Below are 18,102 nucleotides of genomic sequence, written 5' to 3' on the forward strand. Positions count from 1 at the left end.
ATGGTACCACTACGAAACCTTTTCTACATATTTAAACAATATTAAGGGTCACTAACAATATTAAAAAAATTCAAGATGGGTAGAAAGAATAAGTGGGAATAACTTATCAAGTTAGATGTGCAAGACATCCCAAATAAAGGAAATCATTTCTCAAGTTGTGAACTTGAATGGACACCTATTGGAGATGATAGTAAATAACAAATAGATTGGTGTGCTACTATCCCTCTTGAGAGGCTCCCTCACTTTGTCAAAGGGGAAGGTTTATTGGATAGTACTGAAACAACATTTGTACATAAAAGGATTTTGGAGAGTAATTTGATAGAACCTACTAATCATGCCACAAAGATGTATTCAAGGTTTGTCTAGCTTTAATAAATTGATTAAGCATGCCACTTTTTCTTATATCCATTAACTTATATTTTTTCACATGTTTAAATAGTTATCATCGTGCTTTTGGGCCACTAGATAAAAGTAAATGCACCAACAAGCGAGGAAAGAAGTCACAATTTTATTCAAAAAAGGGGTTGTCAAACTCATTTTAATGTTAGGGTTATGTATAGTAGACCAGATGTTGCAATAATTACACATAATGAATTTAGTCATCAAGATGCCAATGGTGAATTTTGTCATGGAAAAAATGACCCTTCTGGTGATCCAAGGAGTAGTTTTGCACCAAGGTTATCAACTGAATGTAAATCATATGTTGAATCCTTACTATTGATGGGCGTGGGGATTGACACAATATGTGAATGACATTACCTAGACTTTGGTCTAACAAATTTGATGATATAAGAGGGATACTTGTTTGCTAAGAAAGGATGTGTTTATTGCATGGAAAATAGTACGTTCCCTACATTCACAAAAAAATGAGGATGATGCAAAAAGTGTATTATTGTGGCATATAGAGGAGAAAGATAACTTCTTTTTTATAAAACACCAAAAAATAAAGAAAATATTCCATTTATCATAGGCATCCAAACACCATGGATGCAAGAGATGATGGTGAAACATTCACATGATTCAATTATTGCGATGGACTCCACATTCTCAACAAACAAATACTGTGTGAGTAGAACAATTTTTTTTTTTTTAATAGATTTTAATTTAGCCATTAGTTATTTTGTTTAAAAAAATAATATATTGTTTCTTTTTTCATGTGTAGTATCAACTTTATACTTTGCTTGTATTTGATGAACAAGAAGCTGGTGTACTGGTTGCATGGGCCATATCCTCAAGAGATAAAGTTGAGGATATAAATGAATGGCTAATAGAGATTTGTAAAAGAGGGAAACAATATAGAGAAGATTGGCATGTCAATGCATTCATGACAGATGATGCTAGCACTGAGATTGAAGCAATAAGATTCTCTCCAACCTTAGTTTATAGTTAGAAGAATGCAAATTTTTAATGTTTAGTTTCTTTGCCTAGTTATAAAATTGTTTCAATTTTATAAGCCTCTGTTAATTTTTGAAACTTGTCTAGTTTTAAGCTTTAAATTGGCAATTTTATCTCTGAGCTTTTGTGAGTTTCTAAATCTTCATGTCTTCGGTTCATTCCTAGCTCTGCACAGCATTTGAAATTTTTAAAATCTGGCTTCTGAGCTCCAACTTATCGCAGGTTAATGTTGTGACCCAAAAAATGTATTTTCAAGTCTATCATTAACCATTAACCTCTCAAAAGGTTAATGATAACTTTCAAATTGCGCATTTTGGAGTAGGTTAATTAACCTCTCCAAAAATACGTTTTTCTTAACCTCTCAAAAGGTTAATGATAACTTTAAAAATACACATTTTGAAGTAGGTTAATTAACCTCTCTAAAAACATGTATTCATTAACCTCTTTGAGACGGTTATTAACCTTTGGAGTTTCTCTCTCTCACCATTAACTTTTGAGTCCCGAATATACTCTTTGGCATAATCACTAACTGGCTGGTTATTAAAAGAAGCCAAATCAAGAGAGAGGAAGCCTGTAATGGTAAAAGGAAAGAAGAAGAGTATGCTACTGGAGCCATATCATAGACTAAAGCTTCATCTTAGAGCTTGCTCGAGTTTTTGAATAAGAAAGGTTGTGAGTATAATAGCTCAAGTTTTGTGGAAGCGTGGCCACTATCAAAAAAAAAGAGATCCTTTATTCACCACCAACAAAGAAGAAACAAAGATATAAAACAACTAGAGCTTTTTAGCTGGTCACAATAACCCATCAATACATAGTGTGGGCACATACATGAGTAAACTAGAATAAAGCCAAAAGTGCAAGTCATTCCCTTCATAAAGTGCAGAGAAAGATGCTTTGAAAGGAACAATAATCTTGCAAATTGACTCATGCCACCTCATCCCATACACTGTCAACTGCCAACAAATTAACCCTAAACTTGTGGTTCTTCTTCACAATGGAAAAAGAATTAAATTTCATAAGTTGGATGATATAAAGCTGCCAACATTTGTTGTGGATAAAAAGCGATATATATATATATATATATATATATATATATATATATATATCAACTGCAAACAGTAAAAGAAATATTGCCATAGGGTATGTGCAGGATCATGGTGTACCAAACTATGGCCTTAAGTGGCAGTGAAAAATCAGCAAATCAGGTTTATGTCAACTTGACACATAATTTTGAAGTGGTTATGGACTTTATATCAAAAAGTTGTAAGAAAATAATTTGTAGAAAATTGAATGTGGTTCTAAACTACTAGGCATTATCAAGAGAAAAAAATAATTGATTGGTCAAAAGTTTGAATTTTAATGCAGTACTAAAAAAATTTCAGGGCAAAAATAAAAAGTAGGTGTATGTCTAACCACCTTAATCAAAATCAAATCATAATATTTTTCTAATATAATTATAGATATGAAAACTAGACTCATGCCTGTATGTGACGCATAGTTTTTGATATTTTTATTCTAAATAAATAATTAAATATGAATTTTCTACCAAAACTTTTTTGGATTAAAAAAAGTCCCATATCTGACCACCCTAACTAATAGAAAATTTGACCAAATTTTATTATTATTATTTTCTTATACTAGGCGAAGTATAGAATGTGATGCAACTTTTAGATTTAAAAAATGTTATACCAGTTGTAAGTTATAGCTATTTTTCATTTAGTATGTCAATCAGCATTTTACAATAATCTTCATTGATAATTAACTAATAAATACTTATCGAACTTAGAATTTGACAAAAATTATATTGATGGAATCTAGAGAGCGATATCGAAAAACTCATTTCGTTTCATTCAATTTCAATCAAAATAACATTGTCAAACGACTACCCGAAGTCTGAGTATCACTAAAACTCTCTATAAACATGTCTTTGGGGTTGACCGGGTAGGCTCGGTAAATACCTAGCCTGATCAGATATTCAATTCCAAATTGGATATCCGATATGGCTCGGTAGTCAAATTCCAAAAATTTTCAAATTTTGGAGGGGAATTCGATTTAAACGTTCTAGTTTTTTATTTTAAAATTATTTCACTTATATTAATATGTAAAGGCATATTTTAATATATTATATATATATAATAACGTAATGTAAACATACAAGATATAATCTAGTAATATATAATAATATCTTATGTTAATCTTATTACAATCTATAAATATAATTTATATTATTATTATTTTTACTAAATATAATAACGTAATTTATATATATATATATAATACGTATTATATATTATTATAATAATATGTATGTTATTAATATATACAATAACGTAATATTTTCATTAAATGTAATATGTATTATATGTTATTATATTAATATGTATAATAATATAATATATATAACAACGTAATATTTTTATTAAATATAATATATATTATAAATATTATTATATTAATATGTATGTTATTAATATATTTATATAATAGCATAATATTTTTATTAAATATAATAATGTAATATATATATATATATTATTATATTAATATGTATATTATTAATATATAAAAGTCAAAGGGGGTCATAGGGTGACCTATGACCCTCTTTGACCCATTAAATGACGATATATGTCTCTAGGGGTCCTAAGACCCCTAGGGACATATTCGAATGAGTATTATGGGTCAAAGGGGGTCATAGGGTGACCTATGACCCCATTTGACCCATTAAACGATGACATATGCCCCTAGGGGTCCTATGACCCTTAAGGACATAGTCGATTCGTTCATATGGGTCAAAGGGGGTCATAGGTCACCCTATGACCCCCTTTGATCCATTAAATGAAGACATATGTCCCTAGGGGTCCTAGGACACCTAGGGACATAGTCAAATCATTCATATGAGTAAAAGGGGGTCCCCTTAAACGATGACATATGTCCCTAGGGGTTCTAGGACCCCTAGAGACATATTCGAATGGGTAATATGGGTAAAAGGGGGTCATAGGGTGACCTATGACCCTCTTTGACCCATTAAACGATGACATATAGGAAAATATTTGAATCATTCATATGGGTCAAAGGGGGTCATAGGGTGACCTATAACCCCCTTTGACCCATTAAACGATAACATATGTCCGTAGGGGTCCTACAACCCCTAGGGACATAGTCGAATTGTTCATATGGGGCAAAGGGGGTCATAGGGTGACCTATGAGCGTCTTTGACCCATTAAATGACGATATATGTCTCTAGGGGTCCTAGGACCCCTAGGGACATATTCAAATGGGTAATATGGGTCAAAGGGGGTCATAGGGTGACCTATGACCCTCTCTGACCCATAAAATGATGATATATGTCTCTAGGGGTCCTAGGACCCCTAGGGACATATTCAAATGGGTAGTATGGGTCAAAGGGGGTCATAGGTCGACCCATTAAACGATGACATATGTCCTTAGGGGTCTTCGAAAACCTAGGGACATATCCAAATCATTCATATGGGTCAAAGGGGGTCACAGGGTAACCTATGACCCCCTTTAACCCATTAAATGATGACATATGTCTCTAGGGGTCCTAGGACTCCTAGGGACATATTTGAATGTGTATTATGGGTCAAAGGGGGTCATAGGGTGACCTATGACCCTCTTTGACCCATTAAAGATGACATATGTTCCTAGGGGTCCTAGGACCCCTAGAGACATAGTCGAATCGTTCATATGGGTCACAAGAGGTCATAGGGTAACCTATGACCCCCTTTAACCCATGAAACGATGGCATATGTTCCTAGGGGTCTTAGAACCACTACGGACATAGTCGAATTGTTCACATGGGTCAAACGGTGTTACACGGTGACCTATGACCCCTTTTGACCCATTAAATGATGACATATGTTCCTACGGGTCCTACAACCCCTAGGGACATAGTTGAATCCTTCATATGGGTGAAAGGGGGTCATAGGGTGACCTATGACACTATTTGACCGATTAAATAATGACATATGTCCCTAGGGGTCCTAGGACCCATAGGGACATAGTTGAATTGTTCATATTGGTCAAAGGAGGTCATAGGGTGACCTATGACCCCCTTTGACCCATTAAATGTTGAAATATGTCCCTAGAGGTCCTAGGACCCCTAGGGACATAGTCGAATTGTTAATATGGGTCAAAGGGGCTCATAGTTCAACCTATGACCCTCTTTGACCCATTAAACGATGATATATGTCTCTAGGGGTCCTAAGACCCCTAAAGACATATTCGAATGGGTAATATGCGTCAAAGGGCCCTATGACCCTCTTTGACCCATTAAACAACGACATATGTCCCTAGGGACATATTCAAATGGGTAATATGGGTCAAAGGGGGTCATAGGGTGACCTATGACCCTCTTTGACCCATTAAACGATGACATTTCTCCCTAGGGGTCCTAGCACCCCTAGGAACATATTCGAATCATTCATATGGGTCAAAGGGGGTCATAAGGTTACTTATGACCTCCTTTGACCCATTAAACGATGACATGTCCCTAGGGGTTCTAGGACCCTTAGGGACATATTCGAATCGTTGATATGGGTCAAAGGGCGTCATAGGGTGACCTATGACACCCTTTGACCCATTAAACGATGACATATGTCCTTAGGGGTCCTAGGTCCCCTAGGAACATATTTGAATCGTTCATATGGGTCAAAGGGGGTCATAGGGTGACCTATGACCCCCTTTGACCCATTAAATGAGGACCTATGTCCCTAGGGGTCCTAGGACCCCTAGGGACATATTTGAATGGGTAATATGGGTCAAATGGGGTCATAGGGTAACCTATGACCCTCTTTGACCCATTAAATGATGACATATGTCCCTAGGGGTCCTAGGAACCCTAGGGACATATTCGAATCATTCATATGGGTCAAAGGGGGTAATAGGGTGACCTATGACCCTCTTTGACCCATTAAACGACGATATATGTCTCTAGGGGTCTTAAGATCCCTAGGGACATATTCGTATGGGTATTATGGGTCAAAGGAGGTCATAGGGTGACCTATGACCCCCTTTGACCCATTAAATGACCCTATGACCTCTTTTGACCCATATGAATGATTCGACTATGTCCCTAGGGGTCCTAGGACACCTAGGGACATAGTCGAATCGTTCAATTTGGTAAAAGGGTGTCATAGGGTGACCTATGATCCCCTTTGACCCATTAAATAATGACATATATCCCTACTAGTTCTATGAACCCTAGGGACATAGTCGAATCGTTCATATGGGTCAAAAGGGGTCATAGGGTGACCTATGACCCTCTTTGACCCATTAAACGATGACATATGTCCCTAGGGGTCCTAAGACCCCTAAGGACATAGTTGAATCGTTCATATGGGTCAAAGGAGGTCATAGGGTGACTTATGACCCTCTTTGACCCATTAAACGATGATATATGTCTCTAGGGGTCCTATGACTCCTAGGGACATATTCAAATGGGTAATATTGGTCAAAAAGGGTCATAGTAATTAAACGATGACATATGCCCCTAGGGGTCCTAGGACCCTTAGGGACATATTTAAATCATTCATATGGGTCAAAGGAGGTGATAGGGTGACCAATGACCCCCTTTGACCCATTAAACGATGATATATGTCCCTACGGGTCCTATGACGCTTAGGGACATAGTTGAATCGTTCATATGGGACCAAGGGGGTCATAGGGTGACCTATGACCCTCTTTGACCCATTAAACGATGACATATGTCCCTAAGGGTCTTAGGACCCCTAGGGACATAGTCAAATCATTCATATAGCTCCAAGGAGGTCATAGGGTGACCTATGACCCTCTTTGACCCATTAAATGATGACATATGTCCCTAGGGGTCCTAGGACCCTTAGGGACATAGTCGAATCATTCATATGGGACAAAGGAGGTCATAGGGTGACCTATGACCCCCTTTGACTCATTAAATGATGACATATGTCCCTGGGGGTCGTAGAACCCCGAGGGTCATAGTCGAATTGTTCATATGGGTCAAAGGAGGTCATAGGGTGACCTATAACCCCCTTTGACCCATTAAACAATGACATATGTCCCTACAGGTCTTACGACCCCTAGGGACATAATCGAATCATTCATATGGGTCAAAGGGGGTTATAGTGTGACCTATGACCCTCTTTGACCCATTAAACTATGACATATGTCCTTAGGGGTCCTACGACCCCTAGGGACATAGTCGAATCATTCATATGGGTCAAAGGGGATCATAGGGTGACCTATGACTCTCTTTGACCCATTAAACGATGACATATGTCCTTAGGGGTCCTAAAACCCCTAGGAACATAGTCGAATCGTTCATATGGGTCAAAGGAGGTCATAAAGTGACCTGTGACCGCCTTTAACCCAATAAACGACGACAAATGTCCCTAGGGGTCCTAGAACCACTACGGACATTGTCGAATGGGTAATATGGGTCAAAGGAGGTCACAAGTTCTAATAAATGATGACATATGTCCCTAGGGGTCCTAGGACCCCTAGGGACATATTTGAATCATTGATATGGGTCAAAGGGGGTCAAGGGTGACATATCACCCCCTTTGACCCATTAAACGATGACATATTTACCTAGGGTCCTAAGACCCCTAGGGACATATTTGAATCATTCGTATGGGTCAAAGGGGGTCATAGGGTGACGTATGATCGCTTTTGACCGATTAAACGATGACATATGTCCCTAGGGATCCTAGGACCCCTAGGGACATATTCGAATGGGTAATATGGGTCAAATAGGGTCATAGGGTAACCTATGACCCTCTTTGACTCATTAAACGACAACATATGTCCCTACGGGTCCTACGACCCTAAGGGACATATTCGAATGGGTAATATGGGTCAAAGGGGGTCATAGGGTGACCTATTACCCTCTTTGACCCATTAAATGATGACATATGTCCCTAGGGGTATTCGAATCATTCATATGGGTCAAAGGGGGTCATAGGGTGACCTATGACCCCCTTTGACCCATATGAACGATTCAACTATGTCTTTAGGGGTCCTACGACCCTTAGGAAGATAGTCGAATCATTCATATGGGTCAAAGGGGGTCATAGGGTGACCTATGAGCCTCTTTGACCCATTAAATGTTGACATATGTCCCTAGGGGTCCTAGGATCCCTAGGGACATAGTCGAATCTTTCATATGCATCAAAGGAGGTCGTAGGGTGACCTATTACCCCCTTTGACCCATTAAAGTATGACATATGTCCCTAGGGGTCCTAAGACCCCTAGGGACATATTCGAATGGGTAATATGGGTCAAAGGCCCTATGACCCCTTTTGACCCATTAAACGATGACATATGTCCCTAGCGGTCCTAGGACCGCTAGGGACATATGTCGTCATTTAATGGGTCAATGGAGGTCATAGGTCACCGTATGACCCCCTTTGAATAGGGTGACCTATGACCCCCTTTGACCCATTAAATGACAACATATGCCCCTAGGGGTCCTAGGACCCTTAGGACATATTCAAATGGGTAATATGGGTCAAATGGGGTCATAGGTTCTTTGACCCATTAAATGATGACATATGTCCCTAGGTGTCCTAGGACCCCTAGGGACATATTCGATTGGGTAATATGGGTCAAAGGGGGTCATAGGGTGACCTATGACCCTCTTTGACCCATTAAATGATGATATATGTCCCTAGGGGTCCTAGGACCCCTAGGGACATAGTCAAATCGTTCATATGGGTTAAATGGGGTCATAGGGTGACCTATGACCCTCTTTGACCCATTAAACGATGACCCTCTTTGTATTATATATTATTATATTAATATGGATAATAATATAATATATATATATATATATATATAAACGTAATATTTTTATTAAATATAATATATATTATAAATATTATTATATTAATATGTATGTTATTAATATATCTATATAATAATGTAATATTTTAGGATATATAACATAATATTTTAGGTTATACTATTTATACTATTTTAGGATAATAATTATAATATAAATAAAGACTGAATATTAATATTATTATATGTATAGTAATAATAATAATACTATTATAGCTATAATAATATTATATATTAATACTATTATAGGTATAATAATAATATTGATACTATAGGTATATTAATACTATTATATATTAATATTATTGATACTTTATACTAATACTAATATACTATTAACTTAGTTATAAATTAATGTCGTTTGCCTCCAAATATTTTCATAATATTAATATTATTGTGGCAAAGGAGGAAAACCTTAGCAAGTTTCCCCCCCAAAAGTCCTTTTCCTATATCGGATATCTGATTTTACTGGCATCAATTTCTAATATTTGACTGTCCCTACAGACCCGACAATATTACTTTTTTACCTCTTTTTTCACGCGATTTGTAAAAAGTCGCGTTTTGGAGCCCAACCAATTGAAAAGAATTCAAAAATATAACCTTAGGTGTTCGAATTTGTCATCTGAATGGGGGGCAACAGTCGTCGAAGAGATAAACATAAAAGGAAGATATCCAATGAAGACATTGCAGCATATAGGGAAAGGGACAAAATGAAACACCGAAAAAAAAGAGAAGGTATGCTAAATATCAATCAAGTTGACGATGAATTAATAGAAGGTGAAATCATAGAGTCAGATAATGAAAATGTATAGTTGGGGAATGAAAATGTACCTATTGAAAATGATAATACAGAAATTGAAAATGTAGAGATTGAAAATTTTGAAGAAGAAATGCCACCAAGTCATAATCCAAATTACATAATTAACCATGTTGAAGATGACAATGCACAAGGACCTTACATATCTCCTAATTATAATCGACATGAAGGTTCTAAAACACCAAAATGGATAATTGAAATTGATGAAACGATTATGACTAGTTTGGAAGGAAAAAAATCAGAAAGAACCATTCGGTTATGGGCTTCAAGACTATATCAAATGTTTTTTGGCAACAAGACAGTGGTAGAGAAATGTCAAATTTTTATGCACTTATTAAAGATGAAAAAGATGAGACCTATGCTTTTCAAATTGAAAATTCCTATCAATAAAAAGTTGGAAAGAAATGCCATTATTGTGAAGAATCTTCTCAGTGCTCTCAATAGTGTTGGGAAAAATAGTAGAGAGAAGGATAATAGAGCTGCTCGAAGGGTTATTACAACCTCTTTGGTAAGTCATCATTTGAGAAAGGGTAGATATATGAGACAAACTTGTATTGATTTGAATCTAAATCGTACTACTTTGAGAAGAGCACTTAGTCAACGAGAGAAAATTGATGATCCTCTTCAAAATGAAACATGGGCATTTGGTGGGAGACTTCCACATTTTGATAAGAAGCTATCCGACAATGTGAAGGAAGAAATTATACAATTTTGGCACTCTAACTCACAAGTATCACCCAATGCTAAAGATGTCTTAAAGTTGAAAATTGGCATCAGAGACCGCACGCCACATCCTAAAAACTATTTTGAGGTAAGTCAAACTATGTTCTTCAAAAAATTTAGAGAGAGTCATCCAAGTGTTCATATATCACAAAGGGCTTTTGAATATTTGAAGCCATTTTATTGTGTGCCAGTCAAAATTCAAAATACATGTTGTTGCAAATATCATGTTGAGTTTTCTATGCACCATGAACTATTACGCTTCATCCATTCTAATTTGCATAGTAAAGAAATGTTGGAGGATTGTGGGGCTAGTGGGCTTCCAAAATCATCAAGAGACTTGTTAGATCAACTCTTATGTCATAGAGTTGATGGTTGTTCCTTTTATAAAAATGCTTGCTTAAATGAAAAGTGTTCAGAATGTGGTGGCTTATCCAAGTTTGACACATGTTTCCATGAGGGGTGTGAAGAAGATCTTGGAAAGAAAATAGTGAAAAAAAGAGTCTATGAAATGGTGAAATACACATTGAAGAGTGGGAGTGAGAGCTCTACATGTGAATTGGTTAGAAAAGATATCAATGTGGCTAATTTTATTTCAAATTTCAAGGAAAATATTTTTTACAAGCATGCAAGACATAGTCACAGGTCTCAGTGGTTGGATCAACAATTTAGAATGTGTAAGGAGACTTTTTCCATTGGCACTATTATATCAGTTGTTGATTTTGCTAAGAACTACACATTGCAACCTCAAAATGAGACACAATTTCAGTATTACAACTCTATTCATATTGCAATTTTTGTTCACATAACATATAGACATGCCCTTGATAGTGTGGAAGATAATCAAAAGATTATTAGAGAATATCATTTTTATATGAGTGATGATAGATCTCACTCTCACGAGTTTGTGCAACATTTTTTCAAGATTTTTTTTGATTTCTTACACGAGCATGCAATTGCTATGGATAGACATATCATTTGATCAGATAAATGTACAGGTCAATTCAAGAATGCTTGCATGTTTTATTGGTTGTGTAGGATGCACGTAGAGAGAGGGGTGCATCATATTTGGAGTTTTTTCAGTCCGGCCATGGAAAAGGGAAACATGATGGAGCAGGGGCATGTGTGAAGAGAGCTCTAGTTAAGGAGCAACTGAAGATTTCAACAACAGAGCTTCTTGATGCTTGTAGCATTGTTGATTGTTGTAGTTTAGCATTATCACAGGGGGGGACTCTTAATTCAGTGGTACGAAGGTTCTTTTGGTTGGTTGAGGAAGGGTCCATAGGTCATAGATCAGATTGTGCTACAATGAGAGACTCATAAAAAATGCATTCATTTCGGAGCTCTAATTCTAGTACATGGACCATTTGGACACAACAACTAGCTTTTTTTTGTCATACTTATTTTCAGTGTGATTGGGATCACTGTGAGTCAAGTGAGTGGGTAGACACATGGGCTCCACATTATCTTACTCCATTTTATATCATACCCTCTATCAAAAATGATGACATGGAAAGTTCACTTGAGCATAACCATCTATCAGATCTACTTCAGCCAGGACATGTCTTTGCATTGGTTGCACCATAGGGGAATGATGAGAAATTCGATTATTGGTTAGCACGTTGTGTAAGAGGCAAACAAAAACTTGCACAACCGATCACAGTTGATGATGGATTCACGTATCCTACTGGTTCAGTGGTTGTTGTTGGAACATGGCTGTAGACATACATGCTTAGAAGGAACGAAATTCCTGCATTCGAAGACTATCAAAAGCACAAAGTAATTCTCATATATTCGCATCTTATTATAGCAACAAATGTTAAGTTATTGAAGCATCAAGAAAGACCAAAAGTAAAATAACTTTTTACTATTGCTAATGCTGATCATGAAGCCTTGTTGGAGACCCTAAAACAAAGAGAGGACCCTACTGGAATACTCAACTAGGTATATATACTTTTTATGTTATTTTCTTCATAATGATTTAATGAATTGATGATTATCTTGTTTAATACAACAAGTTAATAATTTTTGTATGATATTGGAATGTACGTACATCATGAAGAGTTGGAGAGGGGTGGTATTGGAGAGAATTTCTAAAATTTATGATGTATTATGATGTAAAATGTGTAGTTTTTTGTATATTGTTTTTGTATTTTGGTAGGTTCTTTGTAAGGAATTATAAGAGGAAGATATTGAACAAGTTCTTCCAAATCATATTTGCATGTGATACAAGGCTATAACGACAATTTTAAGAGCATTTATAACTATATGAAAGATAATTGCATGTGGATATCTTATTACAAATTTGGTTTTTTCCTTGTTTGACATAAACTGACATTATGATTATTAAAACTATTTTTATCAAACTAATCAAATAAGAAAAATCTAGAAAGTACAGATGAATAATTAGAATACTTGATTTTTTCCATTTTGCAACCAATCATAGCATTTGAAAGCATAAAGAGTCATAATATTGTATAATGTTTTGAAAGACTTTCATATTGAAAAGTTGTATGAAGCACATTTGGGATAAGCCATGAAATCCTTGAAAGAAGATAGCATGTAGGACAAGTAATTAAAGCCAATAAGCAAGATAGCACATGCATAATGACATGATATGAAGTTGGATATGAAGGCTATGAGTGGATGAGTCATTAGAGGTATCAACAATCCCATCATAAATGAGATCTTGGATTTTATGTTTCAACACTATGGAATCTTTAGTTTTATGAAATTTTCTTCCATGGAGATTGATTTAAGAATGCCCCGTGTGTATGTAAAGGTCTTAAGGGAGATTAATTTAAGAATGCAATATTCTCCTCTAACCTTTCCTCAAGTTTAGAATTGATTTCTATCATGTGCTTAGAGAGATGGAGGTAAGAAAGATTATTTGTCTCTTCTAGCTCTTTGTATTGAACATATAGAAAGAGAGATGACAAGTGAACAAATTTAAGTGTAGTCAATAGATCAAGGAAACCATTTAGTGAAAGAAATTATTAGTATGCATATCATAGACCATGAAGTTAGAAAATACCAATAGCTCTAAGACCAAAGAGCCATTTTAAGCATGTTCAAGCACTAGAGACATAGAAAATCAAAGTCAATTTATGAAACTCCCCTTAGCAAAAAATGCAAACAAATATTTGCATCTGACATTTTGACTTGGTTGAAAAAGTTTGACAATAATTGATAATATTGCAAGCTTGATGTTAAAAGAAAATTTTTTTCCAAGAAAGACAGTGACACATGGAGTAGTCTTCAAACAATCAAGCAAGGCACAAAGCAACCTTTCATGATACAAGTCAAAGGGGTCAACCTTTCTTGACAACTTTTCAAAATCTAACTCCTAATGGCTACAAGTCAGTGCCATTAGCTCCGAGTGGGTGGGTTAACCATAGTGACACCCTTGTTCCAACCACTTAGACCCTCGATCGTCCGTGGCCACCCTGTACCGAGGAGTCTCCAAGGTTCTCTAAGTGCATTTGGAGGTCGATCTTTCGAGGGTCATAGCTCAGAGCTTGTGAGGGTTATTGATGATCTATCAAATGCTATAGGATGGTGATCCTAAGGCCTAAAATAACCTATCTCATTTTTGAGAGATCACATTTCATTTGGATTCAGCACAACGATCTCGCTCGATGCCAAAACTCGTAGTGTGCCTCAGTTCACAGGTGCACCACAGCGTAACTTTGAAACCATTGATCTTGGCATCGAATCATTAGTGCCATTAGTTCTAGATGGGCCGATGAACCCTAGTCACACCTTTGTTCTAGCCAGGAAGACCATTCATCATTTGCGGCCACCCCGTACCAAGGAGTCTCCAAGGTGCTCTAAGTACATTTGGAGGTCGATATTTCGAGGGTCATAACTTAGAGCTCATGAGGGCTATCGATGAATTTTCAAATGCTACAGAATGGTGATCTTGAGGCCTAAAATAACCTATCTCATTTTTGAGAAATCACATTCCGTTTGGATTTAGCACAACGATCTCGCTCAATACCAAAACTTGCAGTGTGCCTCAGTTCATAGGTGCACCATAGCGTAACTTTGAAATCGCTGATCTTGGCATCGAATCATTAGTGCTATTAGCTCCGAATGGGTGGGTGAACCCTAGTCACACCCTTTTTCTAGCCACCAAGACGATCCATCATTTGAGGCCACCCCATACCGAGGAGTCTCCAAGGTGCTCTAAGTGCATTTGGAGGTCGATCTTTCGAGGGTCATAACTCAGAGCTCATGAGGGCTATAGATGAACTATCAAATGGTACAAGACGGTGATCCTGAGGCCTAAAATAACCTATCTTATTTTCGAGAGATCACATTTCGTTTGGATTTCGTCTATTTCCTTGTTGTATTATGGGTGTTAATATTGTGTTGTGAAAATGTGATGTGCTCTTGAAAATTTCTTGTTTTATTTCTACTTGGTTTTGTTTTCTTGTTTTGTGCTTGAGTATTGTTATGGGTGTGGGACTTACACTCACCCTTGTGGGAAGGGAAGAGAAGTCCAGGGTGAAGGGCTTAAATTCGGTTTGAAAAATGTATTGAGAACCTTGGAGTATGGGCTCCATTGTATGCCATAACATTTCATATCTTGCTTGGGGTGATAAGGAAAGTATGGTGTAGAAAGGAAGTTTGAGGAGTTACAGCTGATGGTAGTGGGTTTGGAGGAGGAAATGTGGAGGTCTCGAGAGGGAATTAAATGGTTCATTTATGATAGCCCCGAGAGGGCATGAAATTTGGTGAATTATGATAGCCCTAAGAGGGCATGAAAATTGTTTAGTACAAATATGGTTTGGTATGGCAAGTCTCCATTTTAGAACACACCTTCACCCTATGTTTATGGTTCCATCTGTGAAGACATTGTGAAATAGTCTTCGAGAGAAATTGTTCAAGTTTGAAATGTAATGTTTATGCATTGAAAGATCATATGTGTATCCCAGTTTGAGCCTCGTTCCCTAGCGCGGGGGTGGTCTCTTTGAGGCCTATGGTTGGGTGGAAAGCACCTATGGTCCTTGTTATTTTGTTGTGTTGCATATGCAGATTTGTGTCCAAGGGAGCGATGGAAATGGCTTGGAATGATCATCTTACAGATTGATGTTGGATGAGAAAACTTGACATTGTGCCCTAATTTGTGAAGGAGGATTCACCAGCTTGTTCATGTTCTCAACGATCATGTTGGACAATGTTCATGCTACTCATTGTCCATATCTTTCAATGTCCATGTTCCTTATGATTTTGAAACGTCCCTTATGTTGCCCCATTGTGATGGAAGGAGATTGTATCATTGTTATCTAATGTACATGTAGAAGAAATAATTGATAAGGTTGTATATGCATGTTTCATTTGGAGTTTATATTGTTATGAAAGCATTGGTACGAGTCACAGATTTTCTTTGACATCATTGTTATCATTTGAAAATTTAAATTGACACAATCAATACGATGGTGTAGTAGGATGTGTTTAAATATAGATAGTGAATTATTATTGAGTTAAGTACTTTGAATTGGCCCTTAGACTTACTAAGAGTTCCTCATCTTATGTGGTTACTAATTCGTACTATGAAACAACTTTGAATCTTAACATACTTTGATAATAATAATATTGATAGTGAGAAAGTGAGCTTATGGTGAATAGTTAGATGTAATTTAATGTAAAAAGTAAATGTAATAGTATAGTAATTATAGTAATTAAAATAGTAAATGTAAAAGCATGGCAATGTAGCTAGATTAGGTAGTAGTTGATGAGCTAGATAGTTAGTAATTGTCTTTTGTTAGAGTGAGTTTAATTTATGTATTGAAATAGTAATTTTTGTGTTTGGAAAACTATAGTGAGTGCTAGTTTGGTGAGGAAGCAATGTTGATAGATAATGAGGATATAGTAATATAGTAATTGTCACATTAATACATATTGTAATGATTAATGAACGTGTGTACATTGTAATGAGGATAATAAGTAATTCTGATCCCCTTCCCTTACATGCTAGAATCACGACCTAGTCCATATGATACAATCGACAGACCCTAATAGAATATTAGTATCAGAGGCTTTTTAGGATATGAATTACCTCACTAATTTATGAGTGTTGTATCTTGAACTTGCTCGTTTGACTCGTGACGCTAACTTGAACAAGACTGTCATCCAATCTATTTGAAAACCACCTGTGACTAAAATGTTAACACCTTCACACTATTCACATGAGTCTTGAACTCCTATTCAATGATAACCTTGTTTTACAATATGTAATTTCTTATGCAACTTCATAAGCTACAAAAAAAATAAAAAATTATTGTCTTTTTACTAGTAAAATTTAGGGCATGACACATGATCCACAATAAATTGAACAATACTAGATACTAAATTAATATGTATATAATTGTGCACATAAATGACAAAAATACATATCAAAATACATGTATCCATAGACAAAGTACTCATATATATATATATATATATATATATATATATATATATATATATATATATATATATATATATATATATATATATATATATATATATATATATATATATATATATATATATCAAAATACATAGATCCATATACAAAATGTGGCTGATCTTGCCATCAGAATGTGTATAATATCAATGTTTCTATATACAATGTGGCATATGCCATCTCAAAATGTCTCATGATGCATCCTACGAAAACTATACTATCGTAGGGTGCTGGTGGATGATCAAAATGCAGCCTCTTCGCTGCACTAGGTGGACCAGATGCCTCCTACATAAATAAAAAAGGAAAACCCAAAGTTAGACTACTAAATTTATATGATTCTACGTATCTAACATTGAATTACACAAATGCATAATGATCTTTTCCATATTGGAGATTAATACTATCAAAATTTCATAATAAATACCTCTCTCGTCGACCTCCTACACCAGTCAGGAGTCCTCTCGTATACTCTCGGCAATGCTGGTACCTCTGTGATTGTGGACTGTATATGTTAAAATACCTTTGTCAGATGAATCTACAATTTAAACTATAACATTATAATTCATAGCATGCTAAATTTATAACATATTTAATCATGAATTCAAACTACAACTTACTATTGTAGGCTCCTCCTCAGGAGTGAGTGGCTGCGTCATCAAATCTACGTAACTGTCCTGTCGAACCTCATATGCACTAGGAGTCTCCTATGAGATACAAAATAGTAGTTGTTAATATCACAAAAATTAGTTTTGAATTTATTTATGAAGATAAGTGATGCAAGAGCATCCCATGCTCATCAGGGGAACATTTAAGATCCAAAGCATTACAGAGGTCATGGAACATCTCTTGAAGTCAATTGGGCAATCCTTGCACC

The sequence above is a fragment of the Cupressus sempervirens genome, chromosome 9 (genome assembly GCF_028749045.1).
Source record: "Cupressus sempervirens isolate cs-2001-9-10 chromosome 9, ASM2874904v1, whole genome shotgun sequence".
NCBI lineage: Eukaryota > Viridiplantae > Streptophyta > Pinopsida > Cupressales > Cupressaceae > Cupressus > Cupressus sempervirens.